The sequence below is a fragment of the Mobula hypostoma genome, chromosome 7 (genome assembly GCF_963921235.1).
Source record: "Mobula hypostoma chromosome 7, sMobHyp1.1, whole genome shotgun sequence".
In the NCBI taxonomy this organism is placed as follows: domain Eukaryota; kingdom Metazoa; phylum Chordata; class Chondrichthyes; order Myliobatiformes; family Myliobatidae; genus Mobula; species Mobula hypostoma.
The window spans coordinates 95,074,504-95,083,723 of NC_086103.1; the positions used below are offsets into that span (position 1 = coordinate 95,074,504).

At 46.0% G+C, this 9,220-nt stretch overlaps 1 protein-coding gene across 3 annotated transcripts in view; it reads right to left on the minus strand.

The window, feature by feature from the left end:
- Positions 1-8,668, minus strand: part of LOC134348983 (uncharacterized) — a 232,162-nt gene extending 223,494 nt beyond the window's left edge. Inside the window, exons 1-2 of one of the 3 annotated variants that reach the window (XM_063052809.1) lie at positions 8,598-8,668; positions 8,433-8,499 (exon numbers count right to left, since the gene is read on the minus strand). The gene's annotated coding sequence lies outside the window, so the exon portion shown is untranslated. Of the gene's footprint in view, positions 1-8,432; positions 8,500-8,597 lie in introns of those variants that run through there. The other 2 variants (XM_063052807.1, XM_063052806.1) reach the window with 2 other exon arrangements.
- Positions 8,669-9,220: the final 552 nt, after the last annotated feature.

A 9,220-nucleotide genomic window follows, 5' to 3' on the forward strand; every position in this document is an offset into this window, starting at 1 on the left:
AGAGAGAGAGAGAGAGAGAGAGAGAGAGAAAGAGAGAGTGTGTTTATGAGAGAGCGGTTTCTGTTAGAGAGTCTATGATAGTGAGTGTCTCTGAGATTGAATGTGTGTCTGCGAGAGGCGGAGAGAATATGTGTCTCTGAGACGTGGCAACAGTGTATGTGTCTGTGAGAGATAAGAGTGTGTCTGAGAGTGTGTGTGTGTCTGTGAGAGAGTGTATGTCTGTGAGAGAGCGAAAGATTATACATCTATGAGAGAGAGTGGGTGTGAGTCTATGAGTAAGAGAGAGTGTCTGTCTATGAGAGAGATAGAGTCTGTGTGTGTCTATGAGAGAGAGGGTCTATGGGAGATAGTGAGAGGCAGAGTCTGTGAGAGAGGGTCTATGAGACAGAGAGAGGGAGAGTGAGTGTGTGTTAATGACAGAGAGAAAAAGAGTGTGTCTATGATAGAGACAGCAAGTGTGTGTCTGTGAGAGAGACGCTGTGTCCATGAGAGGGAGGGAGTGATGGTCTAAGAGAGTGAGTGTCTATCAGATAGAGAGAGTGTCTATGAGAGTGCGTGACTATGAGAAGAGTTTGTCTATGAGAGGGAGGGTGTGTGTGTCTTTGAGAGAGAGAGAGTGTATGTCTGTGACAAAGGTGGAGTGTATATGTCTATGAGTGTGTGTGTCTGTGACAAGAGTGTGTGCCTGTGAGAGTGAGCGTTTGAAAGAGCAGGTGTGTGTCTATGAGAGGGAGCGCGTGTCTGATAGAGGGTGTGCGGGTCTGAGAGATATTGTGCGTCTATGAGAGATTGAATGTGTGTCTATGAGATCGAGAGTGTGTCTGTGGCTGTGAGAGAGCAAGTGTTTCTACGAATCTATGAGTGTGTGTCTGAGAGAGGGAGAGAGCGGGCGTCTGAGAGAGGGAGAGAGCGAGTGTCTGTGAGAGAGGGAGAGCGGGAATCTGTGAGAGAGGGAGTGTGTGGGTCTGAGAGAAAGAGAGTGTGTCTCTGTGATAGGCAGAGTGTGTGTGTCTGTGAGAGGCGGAGAGAATGTGTGTCTGCAAGTGAGAGAGTTGTGTCTGTTAGGGAGAGAGTGAGTGCGTGTCTGTGAGAGGGAAGGAGTTTGTGTCTGAGACTGCGTGTGCGTGAGTGAGTGTGTGTGTGTCACTGAGTGTCTGTGAGAGCGAGTGTGTCTGAGAGAGAGCATATGTCTATGACAGAGCAAAAAAGTGTGTGTCGATGAGTGTGTGTGTTAGAGAGAGAGAGAGAGAGAGAGAGAGAGAGAGTGAGTGTGTGTCTATGAGAGAGAGGGTTTATGGGAGACAGTGAGAGGCAGAGTCTGTGGGAGAGGGAGAGTCTATAAGAGAGGGAGAGCGAGTGTGTGTTAATGACAGAGAGAAAAAGAGAGTGTCTATGATAGAGACAGCGAGTGTGTGTCTATGTTAGAAAGTGTGTGTATCTCTGAGAGAGAGACTCTGTGTCCATGAGAGGGAGAGAGTATGTCCATGAGAGAGAGGGAGTGGTGGTGTAAGAGAGTGAGTGTATATCAGATAGGGAGAGAGTGTCTATGAGAGATAGAGAGAGAGTGTCTATGAGAGACAGTGAGTGCGTGTCTATGAGAAGAATTTGTCTATGAGAGGGAGAGAGTGAGTGTCTGAGAGGGAGAGTGCGTGTCTATGAGGGAGAGTGCGTGTGTCTTTAAGAGAGAGTGTGTCTGTGACAAAGGTAGAGAGTGTATGTGTCTGTGAGAGTGAGTATGGTTGAGAGCGAGTGTGTTTCTATGATAGAGATTGAGTGTCTATTAGTGAGAGAGAGTGTGTCTATGAGAGAGGATGTGTCTGAGAGAGGGAGTGCATGTCTGAGAGAGGGAGTGTGTCTATGAGAGACTGAATGTGTGTCTGTGAGAGAGCAAGTGTCTCTATGAGTCTATGAAAGTGTGCGTGTCTGATTGAGAGAGGAAGGGAGCGGGAGTCTGTGAGAGGGAGAGGGTGGGTGTCTCTGAGAGAGGGAGAGAGCAGGTTTCTGTGAGAGAGGGAGACAGCAGGTGTCTGTGAGAGAGGGAGAGTGTGTGTGTGTCTGAGGGAGAGAGTGAGTGCATGTCTGTGAGAGGGAGGGAGTTTGTGTCTGAGAGTGCATGTGCGTGAGCGAGTGTCTGTGAGAGGGAGCGTGTGTGTGAGAGAGAGAGAGAGAGAGAGTCTATCAGTAAGAGAGTATGGGTGTCTATGAGAGAGATAGACTGTGTGTCTATGAGAGAGAGGGTCTATGGGAGACAGTGAGAGGCAGTCTGTGAGAGAGGGAGAGTCTATGAGAGAGAGAGAGAAAGGGAGAGTGAGCGTGTGTTAATGAGAGAGAGAAAAAGAGAGTGTTTATGATAGAGACAGCGAGTGTGTGTCTATGAGAGAGAGTGTGTGTTTGTCTGTGAGAGAGACTCTGTGTCCATGAGAGGGAGAGTGAGTGTCCATGAGAGGGAGGGAGTGATGGTGTAAGAGAGTGAGTGCATATCAGATAGAGAGTGTCTATGAGAGAGAGCCAGTGCGTGTCCATGAGAAGAATTTGTCTATGAGAGGGAGTGAGTGTCTCAGAGGGAGAGTGTGTGTCTATAAGGGAGGGTGCGTGTGTCTTTAAGAGAGAGAGTGTCTGTGACAAAGGTAGAGAGTGTATGTGTCTGTGAGTGTGTGTGTGTGTCTGTGAGAGTGTGTGCCTGTGAGAGTGAGTGTGTTTGAGAGCGAGTGTATTTCTATGAGAGTGAGTGTGTGTCTATGATAGAGATTGAGTGTCTATTAGTGAGAGAGAGTGTGTCTATGAGAGAGGGTGTGTCTGAGAGAGGGAGTGCATGTCTGAGAGAGGGAGTGTGTCTATGAGAGATTGAATGTGTGTCTGTGAGAGTGCAAGTGTTTCTATGAGTGTGTTTCTGTGAGAGAGCAAGTGTTTCTATGAGTGTGTGTCTGTGAGAGAGCAAGTGTTTCTATGAGTGTGTGTCTATGAAAGAGTGTGTTTCTGTGAGAGAGGGAGGGAGAGGGAGTCTGTGAGAGGGAGAGAGTGGGTGTCTGTGACAGAGGGACAGTGTGTGTGTCTGAGAGAGAGAGGGAGAGAGCCCATAAGACCATAAGACAAAGGAGCAGAAGTCGGCCATTCAGCCCATCGAGTCTGCTCCGCCATTTTATCATGAGCTGATCCATTCTCCCATTTAGTCCCACTCCCGCGCCTTCTCACCATAACCTTTGATGCCCTGGCTACTCAGATACCTATCAATCTCTGCCTTAAATACACCCAATGACTTGGCCTCCACTGCCACCCGTGGCAACGAATTCCATAGATCCACCACCCTCTGACTAAAAAAATTTCTTAGCATTTCTGTTCTGAATGGGCGCTCTTCAATCCTTAAGTCATGCCCTCTCGTATTAGACTCCCCCATCATGGGAAACAACTTTGCCACATCCACTCTGTCCATGACTTTCAACATTCGAAATGTTTCTATGAGGTTTCCCCTCATTCTTCGAAACTCCAAGAAATACAGTCCAAGAGCGGACAAACATTCCTCACATGTTAACCCTCTCATTCCCGGAATCATTCTAGTGAATCTTCTCTGTACCCTCTACAACGTCAGCACATCCTTTCTTAAATAAGGAGACCAAAACTGCCCACAGTACTCCAAGTGAGGTCTCACCAGCGCCTTATAGAGCCTCATCCCTGCTCCTATACTCTATTCCTCTAGGAATGAATGCTAACATTGCATTCGCCTTCTTCACTACCGACTCAATCTGGAGGTTAACCTTAAGGGTGTCCTTTACGAGCACTCCCAAGTCCCGTTGCATCCCAGAACTTTGAATCCTTTCCACATTTAAATAATAGTCTGCCCGTTTATTTCTTCTGCCAAAGTGCATAACCATACACTTTCCAACATTGTATTTCATTTGCCACTTCTTTGCCCGTTCTTCAAATCTATCCAAGTCTCTCTGCAGACTCTCCGTTTCCTCAGCACTACCAGCCCCTCCACCTATCTTCGTATCGTCAGCATACTTAGCCACAAAGCCATCTTATTCCATAATCCAAATCGTTGATGTACAATGTAAAAAGAAGCGGCCCCAACACGGACTCCTGTGGAACACCACTGGTAACTGGCAGCCAACCAGAATAGGATCCCTTTATTCCCACTCTGTTTCCTGCCAATCAGCCAACGCTCTATCCACGTATGTAACTTTCCCGTAATTCCATGGGCTCTTATCTTGTTAAGTAGCCTCATGTGTGGCACTTTGTCAAAGACCTTCTGAAAATCCAAATATACAACATCCACTGCATCTCCCTTGTCTAGCTTACTGGTAATTTCTTCAAAAAATTGTAATAGGTTTATCAGGCAGGATTTTCCTTTAAGGAATCCATGCTGAGTTTTTGCCTATCTTGTCATATGCCTCCAGGTACTCTGTAACCTCATCCTTGACAACCGACTCCAACAACTTCCCAACCACCAATGTCAAGCTAACAGGTCTATAATTTTCTTTTTGCTTCCTTGCCCCCTTCTTAAATAGTGGAGTGACATTTGCAATCTTCCAATCCTCCGGAACCATGCCAGAATCTATCGACTTTTGAAAGATCATCGCTAATGCCTCCGCAATCTCCATAGCTACTTCCTTCAGAACACAAGGGTGCATTCTATCTGGACTGGGAGATTTATATACCTTTAGACTATTAAGCTTCCTGAGTACTTTCGCTGTCGTAATTGTGACTGCGCACACTTCTCTTCCCTGCCACCCTTGAGTGTCCGGTATACTGCTCATGTCTTCCTCAGTAAAGACTGATGCAAAGTACTCGTTCAGTTCCTCTGCCATCTCCTTACCTCCCATTACAATTTCTCCAGCATCGTTTTCCATCAGTCCTATATCTACTCTCACCTGTCTTTTATTCTTTATATACTTGAAAAAGCTTTTAGTATCCTCTTTGATATTATTTGCTACCTTCCTTTCAAAGTTCTTTTCCCTCTTAATGACCTTCTTAGTTTCCTTTTGTAAGCTTTTAAAAACTTCCCAATCCTCTCTCTTCCCACTAATTGTATGCCCTCTCCTTTGCTTTAACTTTGGCTTTGACTTCTCTTGTCAACCACGGTTGCATCCTGTTTCCATTCGAAAATTTCTTCTTTTTTGGAATATACCTGTCTTGCACCTTCCTCACTTCTCGCATATACTCCAACCACTGCTGCTCTGCCATCTTCCCTGCCAGTGTCCCTTTCCAGTCAACTTTGGTCAGTTCCTCTCTCATGCCACAGTAATTTCCTTTACTCCACTGAAATACTGACACATCAGATTTCGGCTTCTCTTTTTCAAATTTCACAGTGAACTCAATCATGTTATGATCACCGCCTCCTAAGGGTTCCTTCACCTCAATCTCTCTAATCACCTCCAGTTCATTACACAATACCCAATCCAGTGCAGCCGATCCCCTAGTGGGCTCAACAACAAGCTGTTCTAAAAAGCCGTCTCGCAGACATTCTACAATTCTACATTCTGTGTCTCTGTGATAGGCGGAGAGGGTGTGTCTGTGATAGGCGGATAGAGTGTGTGTTTGTGAGAGGCAGCGGGAGTGTGTGTCTATGAGACAGAGTGCGTGTCTATGAGAGTGCGTGTCAATTGGTGTCTGTCTGTGAGAGTCTCTGATTGAGTGTGTGTGTCTATGACAGAGATAGTGTGAGTGTGTGTCTATGAAAGAGAGTGAGAGGGAGAGTCTGAGAGAGGAAGAGTCTATGAGAGCGAGGGAGAGTGAGTGTGCTAATCAGAGAGAGAAAAAGTGTCTATGAGAGAATGTGTGTGTCTGTGAGAAAGGGAGAGTGTGTCTCTGTGAGAGATGGAGAAAGTGTGTCTGTGAGAAGCAGAGAGTGTGTGTGTCTGTGGGAGAGAGAGAGAGACTGTGTGTATATGAGAGGGACCGTGTGTCCATAAGAGAGTGAGAGTGATGGCCTAGAGAGTGAGTGTCTATGGGAGAGGGTGTCTATGAGGGAGAGTGTCAATATGTGTGTGTGTGTGTGTGTGTGTGTGTGTGTGTGTGTGTGAGTTGAGTGAGAGTGAGAGAGTGAGAGAAGCGGAGAGTGTGTGTCTGAGAGTGTATTTCTATGACAGCGAGACAGTCTGAGAGAGACTGTGTGTCTATGAGTGAGAGTGTGTGTCTATGACAATGTGTGTGCGTCTATGTGAGAGAGTGTGTGTCAATGAGAGTGTGTCTGTCTGAGACAGAGCGTGACTGTGAGTAAGAGTGAGAGTGTCTATGACAGAGAGGGTCTATGGGAGAGAGTGAGAGTATATGAGAGAGAGAGAGAGAGAGAAGGAGAGTGAGCATGTGTTAATGACAGAGAAAAAGAGTCTTGGATATAGACAGCAGTGTGTGTCTGTGAGACAGCGAAATAGTGTGTGCGTCTATGAGTGAGTGAGTGTGAGTCTGAGTGAGGATGTTTGTCTATGAGAGAGATAGAGTGAGTCTGTGTCTATGAGAGAGAGTACAGGAGAGAGTGAGAGGCAGAGTCTGAGAGAAAGAGAGAGTATGAGAGAGAGGGAGAGTATATATGAGAGAGAGAGAGAGTCTATGAGAGACAGGGAGAGTATATATGAGAGAGACAGGGAGAGTCTATGGGGGGGGGGAAGAGTATATAAGAGAGAGTATATGACAGAGAAAGGGAAAGTGAGTGTGTGTTAATGAGAGAGAGAAAAATAGAGTGTCTATGAGAGAGAGAGAGAGAAAGAGAGAGAGAGTGTGTGTGTGTGTGTGTGTGTGTGTGTGTGTGTGTGTGTGTGTGTGTGTGTGTGTGTTAGTCTGTGAGAGGGAGAAAGAGTCAGAGAGAGAGTGTCCATAAGACAGAGTCATAGTCATACTTTATTGATCCTGGGGGAAATTGGTTTTTGTTACAGTTGCATCATAAATAATAAATAGTCATAGAACCATAAATAGTTAAACAGTAATGTGTAAATTATGCCAGTAAATTATGAAATAAGTCTAGGACCAGCCTATTGGCTCAGGGTGTCTGACCCTCCAAGGGAGGAGTTATAAAGTTTGATGGCCACAGGCAGGAATGACTTCCTATGACACTCTGTGCTGCATCTCGGAGGAATGAGTCTCTGGCTGAATGTACTCCTGTGCCCAACCAGTACATTATGTAGTGGATGGGAGACACTGACCAAGATGGCATGCAACTTAGGCAGCATCCTCTTTTCAGACACCACCGTGAGAGAGTCCAGTTCCATCCCCACAACATCACTGGCTTTACGAATCACAGGACCCGAGCCGAGCAGCACTTCGGAGCTCCAGACAGGAACACAGGACCCGATCCGAGCGGCTCATCCGAGCTCCAGACAGGAACACAGGACCCGATCAGAGCTCCAGATAAGTTTGTTGATTCTGTTGGTGTCTGCTACCTTCAGCCTGCTGCCCCAGCACACAATAGCAAACATGATAGCACTGGCCACCACAGACTCATAGAACATCCTCAGCATTGTCCGGCAGATGTTAAAGGACCTCAGTCTCCTCAGGAAATAGAGATGGCTCTGACCCTTCTTGCAGACAGCCCCAGTGTTCTTTGACCAGTCAATTCCTATCCCCAGGTATTTGTAATCCTCCACCATGTCCACACTGACCCCCTGGATGGAAACAGGGGTCACCAGTACCTTAATTCTCCTCAGGTCTACCACCAGCTCCTTTGTCTCTTTCACATTAAGCTGCAGATAATTCTACTCACACCATGTGACAAAGTTTCCTACAGTAGCCCTGTACTCAACCTCATCTCCCTTGCTGATGCATCCAACTATGGCAGAGTCATCAGAAAACTTCTGAAGATGACAAGAGTCTGTGCAGTAGTTGAAGTCGGAGGTGTAAATGGTGAAGAGAAAGGGAGACAAGACAGTCCCCTGTGGAGCCCCAGTGCTGCTGATCACTCTGTTGGCACAAAGTGCGTGTGTCTATGTGACAGAGAGAATTTGTGTCTATGTGGAACCTGGGGAAAAGTACACACTCAACAAAGACTTTTTCTGGTTTTAATTCCCTTATCTGTTTTAGATGTTTAAGTGCCAGAAGAGGGTCGCGAAACAAAACGAACGAATTTACAACCAGTTCTTGCCGTTACAATCTCAGTTGAACTTTCGATCCATGTCCTCGCGTATGGACAGAATTGCGTATGCAGTATAAAAAATACCAGAACTAATACAGTACTAATACGGTAGTGGCAATCCTGAAGGAACACAATACAAACAACATTAAAATCCCACCCACCCTACATCTTATACATAACAGCGCAAAATGTAAGCAAATCATCTCATCCAAGACGTACACACGTGCTGAACTTCCGAACAGAGATTAAACATTCGCGCTACGCCTTTACATGCACAATCAGTCATGATATAATAAAATTAGACAGAAGGTACACTTTAGCACAACTTTTCCAAGGTATTGCCTGGTAGTTAAGTAACAGGAAGACTGACCTACTTGGATGGTGAGGAATTTTGCATAACCACGCAATCCAGCGTTGAGTCACTTACTCGAGAAAATCTAAAGCATCCACATGTAAAACATGCCAAATTACGAATATTCTCGATCTACCAACAAGCATAAACGAATTCACATGGATATTGTCAACTAATGCTCACCTTTCCTCACCATGCCCGGCCTCGGGAGGAACCAAATCCCAAACCCTTACCGCGTCTTCAGCAGAAAACAAAATGGTCTCCCCACTATCCCGCGCGTGTGTAATGACATCACCATCTCCCTTAAAGGCACAGGCAACTATTCTAGCAATACCCGGATGGATGCCTAAGTACACTTTTAATGATACTGAATAAGATCCAACGGTCACCCGGTTACATATGAGAGGGAGAGACTGAGTGTCTATGAGAGGGAGAGTGTGTGTGTGTGTGTGTCTATGAGAGAGGGACTGCGTGTCTATGGGAGAGTGAGTGTGAGTCTATGAGTGAGACAGAGTTTGTCTATGAGAGAGATAGAGTGAGTATGTGTCTGTGAGAGAGAGAGATTGTGTGTGAGAGAGTGAGTGTGTTTGTGACAGGCTGAGAGAGTGTGTGTGTTAGAGAAAGAGAGATTGTGTATATGAAAGAGAGAGATAGTGTGTGTTAGTGAGAGAGAGAGTGTGTCTATGAGAGAGAATGTGTGCCTATGAGAGAGATTGTGTGTCTGTGAGAGAGAGACAGTGTGTGTCTATGAGAAAGATTGTGTGTCTGTGAGAGAGAGAGATTGTGTCTGTGACAGAGAGAGACTG